General features: G+C 47.9%; 8 non-coding genes and 2 pseudogenes across 8 annotated transcripts; all 10 read right to left on the reverse strand.

The window, feature by feature from the left end:
• Positions 1-168: 168 nt before the first annotated feature.
• LOC142720480 (U2 spliceosomal RNA) lies at positions 169-359 on the reverse strand. The gene has a single exon (XR_012873262.1). It is a non-coding gene; the product is annotated as a U2 spliceosomal RNA (small nuclear RNA).
• Positions 360-1,601: 1,242 nt separating this feature from the next.
• LOC142720506 (U2 spliceosomal RNA) lies at positions 1,602-1,792 on the reverse strand. Its single transcript, XR_012873287.1, has one exon. It is a non-coding gene; the product is annotated as a U2 spliceosomal RNA (small nuclear RNA).
• A 1,238-nt stretch (positions 1,793-3,030) lies between these two features.
• LOC142720481 (U2 spliceosomal RNA) lies at positions 3,031-3,221 on the reverse strand. The gene has a single exon (XR_012873263.1). It is a non-coding gene; the product is annotated as a U2 spliceosomal RNA (small nuclear RNA).
• A 1,234-nt stretch (positions 3,222-4,455) lies between these two features.
• Positions 4,456-4,646, reverse strand: LOC142720482 (U2 spliceosomal RNA). Its single transcript, XR_012873264.1, has one exon. It is a non-coding gene; the product is annotated as a U2 spliceosomal RNA (small nuclear RNA).
• Positions 4,647-5,892: 1,246 nt separating this feature from the next.
• LOC142720484 (U2 spliceosomal RNA) lies at positions 5,893-6,083 on the reverse strand. Its single transcript, XR_012873265.1, has one exon. It is a non-coding gene; the product is annotated as a U2 spliceosomal RNA (small nuclear RNA).
• A 1,242-nt stretch (positions 6,084-7,325) lies between these two features.
• Positions 7,326-7,516, reverse strand: LOC142720485 (U2 spliceosomal RNA). Its single transcript, XR_012873266.1, has one exon. It is a non-coding gene; the product is annotated as a U2 spliceosomal RNA (small nuclear RNA).
• A 1,238-nt stretch (positions 7,517-8,754) lies between these two features.
• Positions 8,755-8,945, reverse strand: LOC142720486 (U2 spliceosomal RNA). Its single transcript, XR_012873267.1, has one exon. It is a non-coding gene; the product is annotated as a U2 spliceosomal RNA (small nuclear RNA).
• Positions 8,946-10,175: 1,230 nt separating this feature from the next.
• Positions 10,176-10,383, reverse strand: LOC142720521 (U2 spliceosomal RNA; annotated as a pseudogene).
• Positions 10,384-11,733: 1,350 nt separating this feature from the next.
• LOC142720476 (U2 spliceosomal RNA) lies at positions 11,734-11,844 on the reverse strand (annotated as a pseudogene).
• Positions 11,845-13,082: 1,238 nt separating this feature from the next.
• Positions 13,083-13,273, reverse strand: LOC142720487 (U2 spliceosomal RNA). Its single transcript, XR_012873268.1, has one exon. It is a non-coding gene; the product is annotated as a U2 spliceosomal RNA (small nuclear RNA).
• Positions 13,274-14,344: the final 1,071 nt, after the last annotated feature.

Genomic DNA, 14,344 nt, shown 5'->3' on the forward strand with positions numbered 1-14,344 from the left:
GGCAATGTATTCATTAATTGCATTTAATCAATTAGCTCATTATCACTCATGCATTGTCCAACAGGTGTTGAAATAATGGGATTAAAAGGGGAGATCCCTTCAGAAAGACAGAAACAATGGCAAACACAAGAAACACTTTTGGAATCTGATTTTAGTCAACCCATAAGGAAAGGGTGCACCGGTCCTGGAAATACTGCAATACCAGGTCAATGCGTGGAGTGGACAGAGCAAGCTCTATTTCCATCTCCCTGTTCTAAAAATCCATTTAATATATGGTCCCCAGATAGGGGACGTATCAGATATTAAACTGATAAGAACAGATACTACACTTGATCTTAGCCAAAAGGCCGAGAAGCGATAACCCGAACGGGCCGCGCGTTGCCCGAGCCTGCCCGATACTGCTGTTCAGCCCTTGCAGCGATTCAGCCTACTTCTAGGCAATTCCATGGGGCCCTGCAGGCTCACACACTCACAGCTACACGGGAGGTGAATAAAGGCCGGAGAGGAAGCCAGACAGGATTTGCTTCTTTTGCTTGCACCACAATGCAGTGCTGAAAGAGGAGGAATCTACATAAAAACGCCTTCCTGGCAACGTCCAAATGCCCTGCTGCCATGCAGATAAACACTGGCAGCGGCAGCAAGTGCATGCCCACAGCCACCCCTTGTTCCTTCACACCTTGTATCAGCTGTAATCCAGTCCAGTCCAGTGCTGCCTGCTGAGCAGCACTGACCAACACTGCCTGGGCCCAGGCTTTTATCTCTGAGGCCCCATTATGATGTCAGAAAGCTGGCTCTGCCTCCTCAGGGCTCCACTATGACACGTGCAAAGTTCCGTCTGAACTTTATATAAGACGGTGCGGCTCAGTCAGTCACTCAGTGTTGACTGAGAGGGCAACACTGCAACAGCCGGCCGCCAGGCTGTCTTTTTTTGCACAGCTAGTTGCCTCCAGGAGGCCACAAGAGGGAGACAAGGGACTGCAAAATGGAAAATAAGCATCCACCAACTTTACAGACAACTTCTCCTTGCTCCTACAACCTCCATCCTTGCACAGTTTGTTATTCTTCTAGGTAACATAGTAACAAATCCAAATTGCTGCTCTCTTTGTAGGCAAGCAAGGCTTTGTTGCAACTGCAATTCTTACTCCTTCTTGAAATGTAGGGACGACAGTACATTCCATCACATCCATCTAGTGTACACAGGTAGGTCCATTGTGGCGGGCGGGCGGGCGGGCGGGCGGCTTTAATGGCTGTTTGCTGTTCCCCTACTCCACTCCACTATTTGACTGTGGTGCTGCATCAATCAGTGGCTGGCTCAGGTGCAGCTCTTTAACTTACCTAAAAGGGAGGGCGGACAGTAGACAAGGAAGGTGAATGAGCTGTTCCAATGTGAAATGCCGGAAACACAGACACACAGACGACACAAAACAAGAGGTGGCAATGTATTCAATAATTGCATTTAATCAATTAGCTCATTATCACTCATGCATTGTCCAACAGGTGTTGAAATAATGGGATTAAAAGGGGAGATCCCTTCAGAAAGACAGAAACAATGGCAAACACAAAAAACACTTTTGGAATCTGATTTTAGTCAACACATAAGGAAAGGGTGCACCAGTCCTGGAAATACTGCAATACCAGGTCAATGCGTGGAGTGGACAGAGCAAGCTCTATTTCCATCTCCCTGTTCTAAAAATCCATTTAATATATGGTCCCCAGATAGGGGACGTATCAGATATTAAACTGATAAGAACAGATACTACACTTGATCTTAGCCAAAAGGCCGAGAAGCGATAACCCGAACGGGCCGCGCGTTGCCCGAGCCTGCCCGATACTGCTGTTCAGCCCTTGCAGCGATTCAGCCTACTTCTAGGCAATTCCATGGGGCCCTGCAGGCTCACACACTCACAGCTACACGGGAGGTGAATAAAGGCCGGAGAGGAAGCCAGACAGGATTTGCTTCTTTTGCTTGCACCACAATGCAGTGCTGAAAGAGGAGGAATCTACATAAAAACGCCTTCCTGGCAATGCCCAAATGCCCTGCTGCCATGCAGATAAACACTGGCAGCGGCAGCAAGTGCATGCCCACAGCCACCCCTTGTTCCTTCACACCTTGTATCAGCTGTAATCCAGTCCAGTCCAGTGCTGCCTGCTGAGCAGCACTGACCAACACTGCCTGGGCCCAGGCTTTTATCTCTGAGGCCCCATTATGATGTCAGAAAGCTGGCTCTGGCTCCTCAGGGCTCCACTATGACATGTGCAAAGTTCCGTCTGAACTTTATATAAGACGGTGCGGCTCAGTCAGTCACTCAGTGTTGCCTGAGAGGGCAACACTGCAACAGCCGGCCGCCAGGCTGTCTTTTTTTGCACAGCTAGTTGCCTCCAGGAGGCCACAAGAGGGAGACAAGGGACTGCAAAATGGAAAATAAGCATCCACCAACTTTACAGACAACTTCTCCTTGCTCCTACAACCTCCATCCTTGCACAGTTTGTTATTCTTCTAGGTAACATAGTAACAAATCCAAATTGCTGCTCTCTTTGTAGGCAAGCAAGGCTTTGTTGCAACTGCAATTCTTACTCCTTCTTGAAATGTAGGGACGACAGTACATTCCATCACATCCATCTAGTGTACACAGGTAGGTCCATTGTGGCGGGCGGGCGGGCGGGCAGCTTTAATGGCTGTTTGCTGTTCCCCTACTCCACTCCACTATTTGACTGTGGTGCTGCATCAATCAGTGGCTGGCTCAGGTGCAGCTCTTTAACTTACCTAAAAGGGAGGGCGGAGAGAAGACAAGGAAGGTGAATGAGCTGTTCCAATGTGAAATGCCGGAAACACAGACACACAGACAACACAAAACAAGAGGTGGCAATGTATTCATTAATTGCATTTAATCAATTAGCTCATTATCACTCATGCATTGTCCAACAGGTGTTGAAATAATGGGATTAAAAGGGGAGATCCCTTCAGAAAGACAGAAACAATGGCAAACACAAAAAACACTTTTGGAATCTGATTTTAGTCAACACATAAGGAAAGGGTGCACCGGTCCTGGAAATACTGCAATACCAGGTCAATGCGTGGAGTGGACAGAGCAAGCTCTATTTCCATCTCCCTGTTCTAAAAATCCATTTAATATATGGTCCCCAGATAGGGGACGTATCAGATATTAAACTGATAAGAACAGATACTACACTTGATCTTAGCCAAAAGGCCGAGAAGCGATAACCCGAACGGGCCGCGCGTTGCCCGAGCCTGCCCGATACTGCTGTTCAGCCCTTGCAGCGATTCAGCCTACTTCTAGGCAATTCCATGGGGCCCTGCAGGCTCACACACTCACAGCTACACGGGAGGTGAATAAAGGCCGGAGAGGAAGCCAGACAGGATTTGCTTCTTTTGCTTGCACCACAATGCAGTGCTGAAAGAGGAGGAATCTACATAAAAACGCCTTCCTGGCAACGCCCAAATGCCCTGCTGCCATGCAGATAAACACTGGCAGCGGCAGCAAGTGCATGCCCACAGCCACCCCTTGTTCCTTTACACCTTGTATCAGCTGTAATCCGGTCCAGTCCAGTGCTGCCTGCTGAGCAGCACTGACCAACACTGCCTGGGCCCAGGCTTTTATCTCTGAGGCCCCATTATGATGTCAGAAAGCTGGCTCTGGCTCCTCAGGGCTCCACTATGACACGTGCAAAGTTCCGTCTGAACTTTATATAAGACGGTGCGGCTCAGTCAGTCACTCAGTGTTGCCTGAGAGGGCAACACTGCAACAGCCGGCCGCCAGGCTGTCTTTTTTTGCACAGCTAGTTGCCTCCAGGAGGCCACAAGAGGGAGACAAGGGACTGCAAAATGGAAAATAAGCATCCACCAACTTTACAGACAACTTCTCCTTGCTCCTACAACCTCCATCCTTGCACAGTTTGTTATTCTTCTAGGTAACATAGTAACAAATCCAAATTGCTGCTCTCTTTGTAGGCAAGCAAGGCTTTGTTGCAACTGCAATTCTTACTCCTTCTTGAAATGTAGGGACGACAGTACATGCCATCACATCCATCTAGTGTACACAGGTAGGTCCATTGTGGCGGGCGGGCGGGCGGCTTTAATGGCTGTTTGCTGTTCCCCTACTCCACTCCACTATTTGACTGTGGTGCTGCATCAATCAGTGGCTGGCTCAGGTGCAGCTCTTTAACTTACCTAAAAGGGAGGGCGGAGAGAAGACAAGGAAGGTGAATGAGCTGTTCCAATGTGAAATGCCGGAAACACAGACACACAGACGACACAAAACAAGAGGTGGCAATGTATTCATTAATTGCATTTAATCAATTAGCTCATTATCACTCATGCATTGTCCAACAGGTGTTGAAATAATGGGATTAAAAGGGGAGATCCCTTCAGAAAGACAGAAACAATGGCAAACACAAGAAACACTTTTGGAATCTGATTTTAGTCAACCCATAAGGAAAGGGTGCACCGGTCCTGGAAATACTGCAATACCAGGTCAATGCGTGGAGTGGACAGAGCAAGCTCTATTTCCATCTCCCTGTTCTAAAAATCCATTTAATATATGGTCCCCAGATAGGGGACGTATCAGATATTAAACTGATAAGAACAGATACTACACTTGATCTTAGCCAAAAGGCCGAGAAGCGATAACCCGAACGGGCCGCGCGTTGCCCGAGCCTGCCCGATACTGCTGTTCAGCCCTTGCAGCGATTCAGCCTACTTCTAGGCAATTCCATGGGGCCCTGCAGGCTCACACACTCACAGCTACACGGGAGGTGAATAAAGGCCGGAGAGGAAGCCAGACAGGATTTGCTTCTTTTGCTTGCACCACAATGCAGTGCTGAAAGAGGAGGAATCTACATAAAAACGCCTTCCTGGCAACGCCCAAATGCCCTGCTGCCATGCAGATAAACACTGGCAGCGGCAGCAAGTGCATGCCCACAGCCACCCCTTGTTCCTTTACACCTTGTATCAGCTGTAATCCGGTCCAGTCCAGTGCTGCCTGCTGAGCAGCACTGACCAACACTGCCTGGGCCCAGGCTTTTATCTCTGAGGCCCCATTATGATGTCAGAAAGCTGGCTCTGGCTCCTCAGGGCTCCACTATGACACGTGCAAAGTTCCGTCTGAACTTTATATAAGACGGTGCGGCTCAGTCAGTCACTCAGTGTTGCCTGAGAGGGCAACACTGCAACAGCCGGCCGCCAGGCTGTCTTTTTTTGCACAGCTAGTTGCCTCCAGGAGGCCACAAGAGGGAGACAAGGGACTGCAAAATGGAAAATAAGCATCCACCAACTTTACAGACAACTTCTCCTTGCTCCTACAACCTCCATCCTTGCACAGTTTGTTATTCTTCTAGGTAACATAGTAACAAATCCAAATTGCTGCTCTCTTTGTAGGCAAGCAAGGCTTTGTTGCAACTGCAATTCTTACTCCTTCTTGAAATGTAGGGACGACAGTACATGCCATCACATCCATCTAGTGTACACAGGTAGGTCCATTGTGGCGGGCGGGCAGGCGGGCGGGCGGGCGGCTTTAATGGCTGTTTGCTGTTCCCCTACTCCACTCCACTATTTGACTGTGGTGCTGCATCAATCAGTGGCTGGCTCAGGTGCAGCTCTTTAACTTACCTAAAAGGGAGGGCGGAGAGAAGACAAGGAAGGTGAATGAGCTGTTCCAATGTGAAATGCCGGAAACACAGACACACAGACAACACAAAACAAGAGGTGGCAATGTATTCATTAATTGCATTTAATCAATTAGCTCATTATCACTCATGCATTGTCCAACAGGTGTTGAAATAATGGGATAAAAAGGGGAGATCCCTTCAGAAAGACAGAAACAATGGCAAACACAAAAAACACTTTTGGAATCTGATTTTAGTCAACACATAAGGAAAGGGTGCACCGGTCCTGGAAATACTGCAATACCAGGTCAATGCGTGGAGTGGACAGAGCAAGCTCTATTTCCATCTCCCTGTTCTAAAAATCCATTTAATATATGGTCCCCAGATAGGGGACGTATCAGATATTAAACTGATAAGAACAGATACTACACTTGATCTTAGCCAAAAGGCCGAGAAGCGATAACCCGAACGGGCCGCGCGTTGCCCGAGCCTGCCCGATACTGCTGTTCAGCCCTTGCAGCGATTCAGCCTACTTCTAGGCAATTCCATGGGGCCCTGCAGGCTCACACACTCACAGCTACACGGGAGGTGAATAAAGGCCGGAGAGGAAGCCAGACAGGATTTGCTTCTTTTGCTTGCACCACAATGCAGTGCTGAAAGAGGAGGAATCTACATAAAAACGCCTTCCTGGCAACGCCCAAATGCCCTGCTGCCATGCAGATAAACACTGGCAGCGGCAGCAAGTGCATGCCCACAGCCACCCCTTGTTCCTTTACAACTTGTATCAGCTGTAATCCGGTCCAGTCCAGTGCTGCCTGCTGAGCAGCACTGACCAACACTGCCTGGGCCCAGGCTTTTATCTCTGAGGCCCCATTATGATGTCAGAAAGCTGGCTCTGGCTCCTCAGGGCTCCACTATGACACGTGCAAAGTTCCGTCTGAACTTTATATAAGACGGTGCGGCTCAGTCAGTCACTCAGTGTTGCCTGAGAGGGCAACACTGCAACAGCCGGCCGCCAGGCTGTCTTTTTTTGCACAGCTAGTTGCCTCCAGGAGGCCACAAGAGGGAGACAAGGGACTGCAAAATGGAAAATAAGCATCCACCAACTTTACAGACAACTTCTCCTTGCTCCTACAACCTCCATCCTTGCACAGTTTGTTATTCTTCTAGGTAACATAGTAACAAATCCAAATTGCTGCTCTCTTTGTAGGCAAGCAAGGCTTTGTTGCAACTGCAATTCTTACTCCTTCTTGAAATGTAGGGACGACAGTACATGCCATCACATCCATCTAGTGTACACAGGTAGGTCCATTGTGGCGGGCGGGCGGGCGGGCGGGCGGCTTTAATGGCTGTTTGCTGTTCCCCTACTCCACTCCACTATTTGACTGTGGTGCTGCATCAATCAGTGGCTGGCTCAGGTGCAGCTCTTTAACTTACCTAAAAGGGAGGGCGGAGAGAAGACAAGGAAGGTGAATGAGCTGTTCCAATGTGAAATGCCGGAAACACAGACACACAGACGACACAAAACAAGAGGTGGCAATGTATTCATTAATTGCATTTAATCAATTAGCTCATTATCACTCATGCATTGTCCAACAGGTGTTGAAATAATGGGATTAAAAGGGGAGATCCCTTCAGAAAGACAGAAACAATGGCAAACACAAGAAACACTTTTGGAATCTGATTTTAGTCAACCCATAAGGAAAGGGTGCACCGGTCCTGGAAATACTGCAATACCAGGTCAATGCGTGGAGTGGACAGAGCAAGCTCTATTTCCATCTCCCTGTTCTAAAAATCCATTTAATATATGGTCCCCAGATAGGGGACGTATCAGATATTAAACTGATAAGAACAGATACTACACTTGATCTTAGCCAAAAGGCCGAGAAGCGATAACCCGAACGGGCCGCGCGTAGCCCGAGCCTGCCCGATACTGCTGTTCAGCCCTTGCAGCGATTCAGCCTACTTCTAGGCAATTCCATGGGGCCCTGCAGGCTCACACACTCACAGCTACACGGGAGGTGAATAAAGGCCGGAGAGGAAGCCAGACAGGATTTGCTTCTTTTGCTTGCACCACAATGCAGTGCTGAAAGAGGAGGAATCTACATAAAAACACCTTCCTGGCAACGCCCAAATGCCCTGCTGCCATGCAGATAAACACTGGCAGCGGCAGCAAGTGCATGCCCACAGCCACCCCTTGTTCCTTTACACCTTGTATCAGCTGTAATCCGGTCCAGTCCAGTGCTGCCTGCTGAGCAGCACTGACCAACACTGCCTGGGCCCAGGCTTTTATCTCTGAGGCCCCATTATGATGTCAGAAAGCTGGCTCTGGCTCCTCAGGGCTCCACTATGACACGTGCAAAGTTCCGTCTGAACTTTATATAAGACGGTGCGGCTCAGTCAGTCACTCAGTGTTGCCTGAGAGGGCAACACTGCAACAGCCGGCCGCCAGGCTGTCTTTTTTTGCACAGCTAGTTGCCTCCAGGAGGCCACAAGAGGGAGACAAGGGACTGCAAAATGGAAAATAAGCATCCACCAACTTTACAGACAACTTCTCCTTGCTCCTACAACCTCCATCCTTGCACAGTTTGTTATTCTTCTAGGTAACATAGTAACAAATCCAAATTGCTGCTCTCTTTGTAGGCAAGCAAGGCTTTGTTGCAACTGCAATTCTTACTCCTTCTTGAAATGTAGGGACGACAGTACATGCCATCACATCCATCTAGTGTACACAGGTAGGTCCATTGTGGCGGGCGGGCGGGCGGGCGGCTTTAATGGCTGTTTGCTGTTCCCCTACTCCACTCCACTATTTGACTGTGGTGCTGCATCAATCAGTGGCTGGCTCAGGTGCAGCTCTTTAACTTACCTAAAAGGGAGGGCGGAGAGAAGACAAGGAAGGTGAATGAGCTGTTCCAATGTGAAATGCCGGAAACACAGACACACAGACGACACAAAACAAGAGGTGGCAATGTATTCATTAATTGCATTTAATCAATTAGCTCATTATCACTCATGCATTGTCCAACAGGTGTTGAAATAATGGGATTAAAAGGGGAGATCCCTTCAGAAAGACAGAAACAATGGCAAACACAAGAAACACTTTTGGAATCTGATTTTAGTCAACCCATAAGGAAAGGGTGCACCGGTCCTGGAAATACTGCAATACCAGGTCAATGCGTGGAGTGGACAGAGCAAGCTCTATTTCCATCTCCCTGTTCTAAAAATCCATTTAATATATGGTCCCCAGATAGGGGACGTATCAGATATTAAACTGATAAGAACAGATACTACACTTGATCTTAGCCAAAAGGCCGAGAAGCGATAACCCGAACGGGCCGCGCGTTGCCCGAGCCTGCCCGATACTGCTGTTCAGCCCTTGCAGCGATTCAGCCTACTTCTAGGCAATTCCATGGGGCCCTGCAGGCTCACACACTCACAGCTACACGGGAGGTGAATAAAGGCCGGAGAGGAAGCCAGACAGGATTTGCTTCTTTTGCTTGCACCACAATGCAGTGCTGAAAGAGGAGGAATCTACATAAAAACGCCTTCCTGGCAACGCCCAAATGCCCTGCTGCCATGCAGATAAACACTGGCAGCGGCAGCAAGTGCATGCCCACAGCCACCCCTTGTTCCTTCACACCTTGTATCAGCTGTAATCCAGTCCAGTCCAGTGCTGCCTGCTGAGCAGCACTGACCAACACTGCCTGGGCCCAGGCTTTTATCTCTGAGGCCCCATTATGATGTCAGAAAGCTGGCTCTGCCTCCTCAGGGCTCCACTATGACACGTGCAAAGTTCCGTCTGAACTTTATATAAGACGGTGCGGCTCAGTCAGTCACTCAGTGTTGACTGAGAGGGCAACACTGCAACAGCCGGCCGCCAGGCTGTCTTTTTTTGCACAGCTAGTTGCCTCCAGGAGGCCACAAGAGGGAGACAAGGGACTGCAAAATGGAAAATAAGCATCCACCAACTTTACAGACAACTTCTCCTTGCTCCTACAACCTCCATCCTTGCACAGTTTGTTATTCTTCTAGGTAACATAGTGACAAATCCAAATTGCTGCTCTCTTTGTAGGCAAGCAAGGCTTTGTTGCAACTGCAATTCTTACTCCTTCTTGAAATGTAGGGACGACAGTACATTCCATCACATCCATCTAGTGTACACAGGTAGGTCCATTGTGGCGGGCGGGCGGCTTTAATGGCTGTTTGCTGTTCCCCTACTCCACTCCACTATTTGACTGTGGTGCTGCATCAATCAGTGGCTGGCTCAGGTGCAGCTCTTTAACTTACCTAAAAGGGAGGGCGGAGAGAAGACAAGGAAGGTGAATGAGCTGTTCCAATGTGAAATGCCGGAAACACAGACACACAGACGACACAAAACAAGAGGTGGCAATGTATTCATTAATTGCATTTAATCAATTAGCTCATTATCACTCATGCATTGTCCAACAGGTGTTGAAATAATGGGATTAAAAGGGGAGATCCCTTCAGAAAGACAGAAACAGTGGCAAACACAAAAAACACTTTTGGAATCTGATTTTAGTCAACACATAAGGAAAGGGTGCACCGGTCCTGGAAATACTGCAATACCAGGTCAATGCGTGGAGTGGACAGAGCAAGCTCTATTTCCATCTCCCTGTTCTAAAAATCCATTTAATATATGGTCCCCAGATAGGGGACGTATCAGATATTAAACTGATAAGAACAGATTTTTTTTTTTTTTTTTTTTTTTTTTTTTCATTCAGATCACGTCTTAAAAATCATAAAATTCAAAATAAAAAAGACTTAGATCATCACAATGAAAACTGAAAACGTACAATTAATTTTTGTTTTCCTCTTCCCTTTTTTTCCCTTAAGAAATCAAAAAAACATTCCTTTTTTAACAGCAATAGTTCCTAACATATCCACTAGATGTTCCTGCAAATCATTACCATCCCACTCACAGTTTACAATGCACGTTAACCATGTTGGCACACCATACCTTTCAAGAAACCCTGGTAAATTTTCTCTTACACAGAGCCGCACCCTCCTCCGCATTTTTTCAAAATTAATTTTACTACGTAACTGCTCTACTTCTTCCAATAACCTGTCTCTTTCTGCTCTTTCCTCTTCTGAAATGACACTTTTTTTCTTTCTCTCTGCTTTTTTCCTTTTTTTCTCATCACTTTGCCCACTTCCTTCCAATTTGTGAAGCTTGCCTTCTTCCAAACTAACTTCCGCTTCCTTTCTTTTGACTATCTTCTTATTTTCCTCTTGTACCTCACGTTTGCTTTTCTTTGGGCACGATTTGAATATGTGCCCCTCCTCTCCACACATATTACATACTTTCCCTTTCTGACATTCATTATACTTATGTCCCTCTTGCAGACATTTTGTACACATTACTTTCTCACAGGCTTCTCTCTCATGACCATACTCTTTACAATTCAAACAAAACATATCCATTCCAAGAAAAAATAAATTTCCACACGCACTTCCAATCTTGAACCGCGCTGGAGGAAACAATAGGTTTCTAGATTCACCAATTCTCACAAATTTACAAAGAAATTTCCACTTCCCAGTCCAAAATCCAAAAGGGTTAAACACTTTCCCCTTTCCCACCACCTCCTCACAAAACTTATTGAGAAATAGCTTAATGTCCTCTTCATCCACGTAAGGCGAAAACATTTTTACAACCACCAACTTTTTGTTTGGCACAAAATGTGGTGTTACCTTCACACCCACAAGTCTTGGGTCCCTTTTACCTTCCTTCAAGCGTTCTAAAAAGACAGCATAAATTTCTTCTGTGGCGAAGGTAACGTCAAAGCACCCTCTCCTCGGATAGTCCATCACCGCCAAAATGCATGATCTCTCCAGCTGAAAGAAATCCAACAAAAGAACCTTTGTGATGAACTCCAGATCCTTCCTTTGTCGCTCAGATTCCTCCACGAAAAACCGGACAGCATTCCTGGTACGCATATATTCGGGAATTTCCTCCATCCTGCTCCAAACGAATTCCAGCAATCTCCAAAGAATACCTTCAGTACCGAAGTACCAGGCAGGTGATCGCTCCCCGTTGCCCTGGACTAATCCTCCTCCCCAATAGCAGCAGAGGGGTGAAGTCTCTCCTAAGAGAAACGATCCCCCCAGGCCAAGGAAAAGGGTACCAGGGCACCTCCTGACCAAGAAACAAGGCAATACCCTAAAGTACTACACTTGATCTTAGCCAAAAGGCCGAGAAGCGATAACCCGAACGGGCCGCGCGTTGCCCGAGCCTGCCCGATACTGCTGTTCAGCCCTTGCAGCGATTCAGCCTACTTCTAGGCAATTCCATGGGGCCCTGCAGGCTCACACACTCACAGCTACACGGGAGGTGAATAAAGGCCGGAGAGGAAGCCAGACAGGATTTGCTTCTTTTGCTTGCACCACAATGCAGTGCTGAAAGAGGAGGAATCTACATAAAAACGCCTTCCTGGCAACGCCCAAATGCCCTGCTGCCATGCAGATAAACACTGGCAGCGGCAGCAAGTGCATTCCCACAGCCACCCCTTGTTCCTTCACACCTTGTATCAGCTGTAATCCAGTCCAGTCCAGTGCTGCCTGCTGAGCAGCACTGACCAACACTGCCTGGGCCCAGGCTTTTATCTCTGAGGCCCCATTATGATGTCAGAAAGCTGGCTCTGGCTCCTCAGGGCTCCACTATGACACGTGCAAAGTTCCGTCTGAACTTTATATAAGACGGTGCGGCTCAGTCAGTCACTCAGTGTTGCCTGAGAGGGCAACACTGCAACAGCCGGCCGCCAGGCTGTCTTTTTTTGCACAGCTAGTTGCCTCCAGGAGGCCACAAGAGGGAGACAAGGGACTGCAAAATGGAAAATAAGCATCCACCAACTTTACAGACAACTTCTCCTTGCTCCTACAACCTCCATCCTTGCACAGTTTGTTATTCTTCTAGGTAACATAGTAACAAATCCAAATTGCTGCTCTCTTTGTAGGCAAGCAAGGCTTTGTTGCAACTGCAATTCTTACTCCTTCTTGAAATGTAGGGACGACAGTACAATCCATCACATCCATCTAGTGTACACAGGTAGGTTCATTGTGGCGGGCGGGCGGGCGGGCGGCTTTAATGGCTGTTTGCTGTTCCCCTACTCCACTCCACTATTTGACTGTGGTGCTGCATCAATCAGTGGCTGGCTCAGGTGCAGCTCTTTAACTTACCTAAAAGGGAGGGCGGAGAGAAGACAAGGAAGGTGAATGAGCTGTTCCAATGTGAAATGCCGGAAACACAGACACACAGACGACACAAAACAAGAGGTGGCAATGTATTCATTAATTGCATTTAATCAATTAGCTCATTATCACTCATGCATTGTCCAACAGGTGTTGAAATAATGGGATTAAAAGGGGAGATCCCTTCAGAAAGACAGAAACAATGGCAAACACAAAAAACACTTTTGGAATCTGATTTTAGTCAACACATAAGGAAAGGGTGCACCGGTCCTGGAAATACTGCAATACCAGGTCAATGCGTGGAGTGGACAGAGCAAGCTCTATTTCCATCTCCCTGTTCTAAAAATCCATTTAATATATGGTCCCCAGATAGGGGACGTATCAGATATTAAACTGATAAGAACAGATACTACACTTGATCTTAGCCAAAAGGCCGAGAAGCGATAACCCGAACGGGCCGCGCGTTGCCCGAGCCTGCCCGATACTGCTGTTCAGCCCTTGCAGCGATTCAGCCTACTTCTAGGCAATTCCATGGGGCCCTGCAGGCTCACACACTCACAGCTACACGGGAGGTGAATAAAGGCCGGAGAGGAAGCCAGACAGGATTTGCTTCATTTGCTTGCACCACAATGCAGTGCTGAAAGAGGAGGAATCTACATAAAAACGCCTTCCTGGCAACGCCCAAATGCCCTGCTGCCATGCAGATAAACACTGGCAGCGGCAGCAAGTGCATGCCCACAGCCACCCCTTGTTCCTTCACACCTTGTATCAGCTGTAATCCAGTCCAGTCCAGTGCTGCCTGCTGAGCAGCACTGACCAACACTGCCTGGGCCCAGGCTTTTATCTCTGAGGCCCCATTATGATGTCAGAAAGCTGGCTCTGGCTCCTCAGGGCTCCACTATGACACGTGCAAAGTTCCGTCTGAACTTTATATAAGACGGTGCGGCTCAGTCAGTCACTCAGTGTTGCCTGAGAGGGCAACACTGCAACAGCCGGCCGCCAGGCTGTCTTTTTTTGCACAGCTAGTTGCCTCCAGGAGGCCACAAGAGGGAGACAAGGGACTGCAAAATGGAAAATAAGCATCCACCAACTTTACAGACAACTTCTCCTTGCTCCTACAACCTCCATCCTTGCACAGTTTGTTATTCTTCTAGGTAACATAGTAACAAATCCAAATTGCTGCTCTCTTTGTAGGCAAGCAAGGCTTTGTTGCAACTGCAATTCTTACTCCTTCTTGAAATGTAGGGACGACAGTACAATCCATCACATCCATCTAGTGTACACAGGTAGGTTCATTGTGGCGGGCGGGCGGGCGGGCGGCTTTAATGGCTGTTTGCTGTTCCCCTACTCCACTCCACTATTTGACTGTGGTGCTGCATCAATCAGTGGCTGGCTCAGGTGCAGCTCTTTAACTTACCTAAAAGGGAGGGCGGAGAGAAGACAAGGAAGGTGAATGAGCTGTTCCAATGTGAAATGCCGGAAACACAGACACACAGACGACACAAAACAAGAGGTG

This window comes from Rhinoderma darwinii, unplaced genomic scaffold, assembly GCF_050947455.1.
Source record: "Rhinoderma darwinii isolate aRhiDar2 unplaced genomic scaffold, aRhiDar2.hap1 Scaffold_499, whole genome shotgun sequence".
Taxonomy (NCBI): domain Eukaryota; kingdom Metazoa; phylum Chordata; class Amphibia; order Anura; family Rhinodermatidae; genus Rhinoderma; species Rhinoderma darwinii.